This window comes from Arachis ipaensis, chromosome B4 (genome assembly GCF_059453495.1).
Source record: "Arachis ipaensis isolate K30076 ecotype BB chromosome B4, ASM5945349v1, whole genome shotgun sequence".
Classification (NCBI taxonomy): Eukaryota; Viridiplantae; Streptophyta; class Magnoliopsida; order Fabales; family Fabaceae; genus Arachis; species Arachis ipaensis.
The window spans coordinates 84560762-84563421 of record NC_142439.1 but is presented as its reverse complement, the minus strand read 5'-3'; the positions used below and the strand labels follow the sequence as shown (position 1 = coordinate 84563421).

The window sequence follows — 2660 nt, the reverse complement described above, 5'->3', positions numbered from 1 at the left end:
TTCAGACTATGAGAAATCATATTGACTTTTTGAGTCAATATTTTATTCTGAGCCAATATGGCATCCAGAGTATCAATTTCAAGAACTCCCTTCCTCTGAGGTGTCCCATTACTCACAGGATTCCTTTCAGAATTGTACATGAACTGGTTATTTGCAACCATGTCAATGAGTTCCTGAGCTTCTGCAGGCATTTTCTTTAGGTGAATGGATCCACCGGCAGAATGGTCCAATGATATCTTAGCTAATTCAGACAGACCATCATAGAATATATCCAGGATGGTCCATTCTGAAAGCATGTCAGAAGGACACTTTTTGGTCAGTTGCTTGTATCTCTCCCAAGCTTCATAGAGGGATTCACCTTCTTTCTGTTTGAAGGTTTGAACATCCACTCTAAGTTTGCTAAGCTTTTGAGGAGGAAAGAACTTGGCTAAGAAAGCAGTGACCAGCTTATCCCAAGAGTTCAGGCTATCTTTAGGTTGAGAGTCTAACCATATTCTAGCTCTGTCTCTTACAGCAAATGGGAAAAGCATAAGCCTGTAGACCTCAGGATCAACCCCATTGGTCTTAACAGTATCACAGATCTGTAAGAATTCAGTTAAGAACTGAAAAGGATCTTCTGATGGAAGTCCATGAAACTTGCAATTCTGTTGCATCAGAGAAACTAATTGAGGCTTTAGCTCAAAATTGTTTGCTCCAATCGCAGGAAGTGAGATGCTTCTTCCATAGAAGTTAGAAGATGGTGCAGTAAAGTCACCAAGCATCTTCCTTGCATCTCCACCATTGTTATTATTTTCGGCCATGTCTCCTTTTTCAAGATTCTCTGTAAGGTTTTCTCTGGATTGTTGTATTTTAGCTTCTCTTAGTTTCTTCTTCAGAGTCCTTTTAGGTTCAGAATCTGCTTCAACAAGAATGTTCTTGTCCTTGCTCCTACTCATATGAAAAAGAAGGGAACAAAAAATAATAGGGATCCTCTTTTCCACAGTAGAGAGGTTCCTTTATGTGAGTAGAAGAGAAGAAAAAGAATTCGAACACGGAAAGAAGGAGAGGGTTCAAATTTTTAAGAAGAACAGAAGTGTTAGTAGATAAATAAAATAATTAGAAAGAGATGAGGAGGAGAGAATTTTGAAGATTAGAAGAAGAAAAATATTTTTGTTTTTATTTTAATTATTAATTAGTATTCGAAAAAGTTAGAGGAAACAATTAATTAATTAAAAAGATTTTTTAAAAAAGAGGGAGGTGATTTTAAAAAATTAGGAGAGAGAAATAGTTAGGTGGTTTTGAAAAAGATTTTGAAATTAATTTTAAAAGGATATGAAGTTAGAAAAAGATATTTTGAAAAGATATGATTTTGAAAAGATATGGTTTTAAAAAGATATGATTTGAAATGATTGAAATTATTTTGAAAAAGATTTGATTGAAAAGATATGATTGTAATTTATTTAAAAAAAAGATATGATTGAAGAAGAAATTAAAAAGATTTGATTTTGAAAAAGATTTTGAAATTAGCAATCAAAAAGATATGATTGAAAATTAAAAAGATATGATTTTGAAAATTAAAGTTGATTACTTGACTAACAAGAAACAAAAAGATATGATTTTAAAATTTAAAGATTGAACCTTTCTTAATAGGCAAGTAACAACTTGAAATTTTTGAATCTAAAAATTAAATGTTAGTGAGATTTTCGAAAATATGAAGTAAGAATAGGAAAAAGATTTTGAAAATCAATTTTTAAAAAAAATTTCGAAAATATATAAAAATAAATGAAAAATATTTGAAAATATATAATTTTGAAATTGAAATTTATGAGTAAAACAAGGAAAGATATATTTTTTATTTTTGAATTTTTAATGATGAAAGAGAAAAACACTAAATTGAAACAAAACATAAAAATTATGAATCAAAACAACTAATGCATGCAAGAACACTTTGAATGTCAAGATGAACACCAAGAACACTTTAAAGATCAAGATGAACATCAAGACTTATTTTTGAAAATTTTTAAGAAAAGAAAAACATGCAAGACACCAAATATAGAAATTTTCAAACTTTAGACACTAACAAATTGAAAATGCATATGAAACTCAAGAAAAGATACAAAACATGAGAATGCGAAGATCAAACAAAGAAGTTCATCTAGAACAACTTGAAGATCATGAAGAACACATGATGAATTTTCGAAAAATGCAAGAAGAATAAAGACATGCAATTAACACTAAACTTAATAATTGACACTAGACTCAAACAAGAAATATAAAATTATTTTTGGTTTTATGATTTTATTAATTTTTTTGGATTTTTTTTTGAAAATTTTTCGAAAATAAAAAATAGTAAAGATAAAAAGCTTAAAATTAAAATAGAATTACCTAATCTGAGCAACAAGATGAACCGTCAGTTGTCCAAACTCGAACAATCCCCGGCAACAGCGCCAAAAACTTGGTGCACGAAATCGTGATCGTTCATTCCTTGGTAACGGCGCTAAAAACTTAATACGCACATTCTTAATCTTAGTTCTTCTTCACAATCTCGCACAACTAACTAGCAAGTGCACTGGGTAGTCCAAGTAATAAACCTTACGTGAGTAACGGTCAATCCCACGGAGATTGTTGGCTTGAAGCAAGCTATGGTCACCTTGTAAATCTCAGTCAGGCGGATTTAAATG

General features: G+C 30.8%; 1 non-coding gene across 1 annotated transcript; it reads left to right on the top strand.

Annotated features, from left to right (window-relative positions):
• The first annotated feature begins 290 nt into the window (after positions 1-290).
• On the top strand, positions 291-398 carry LOC148568187 (small nucleolar RNA R71). The gene has a single exon (XR_015881576.1). It is a non-coding gene; the product is annotated as a small nucleolar RNA R71 (small nucleolar RNA).
• The last annotated feature ends 2262 nt before the right edge of the window (positions 399-2660 follow it).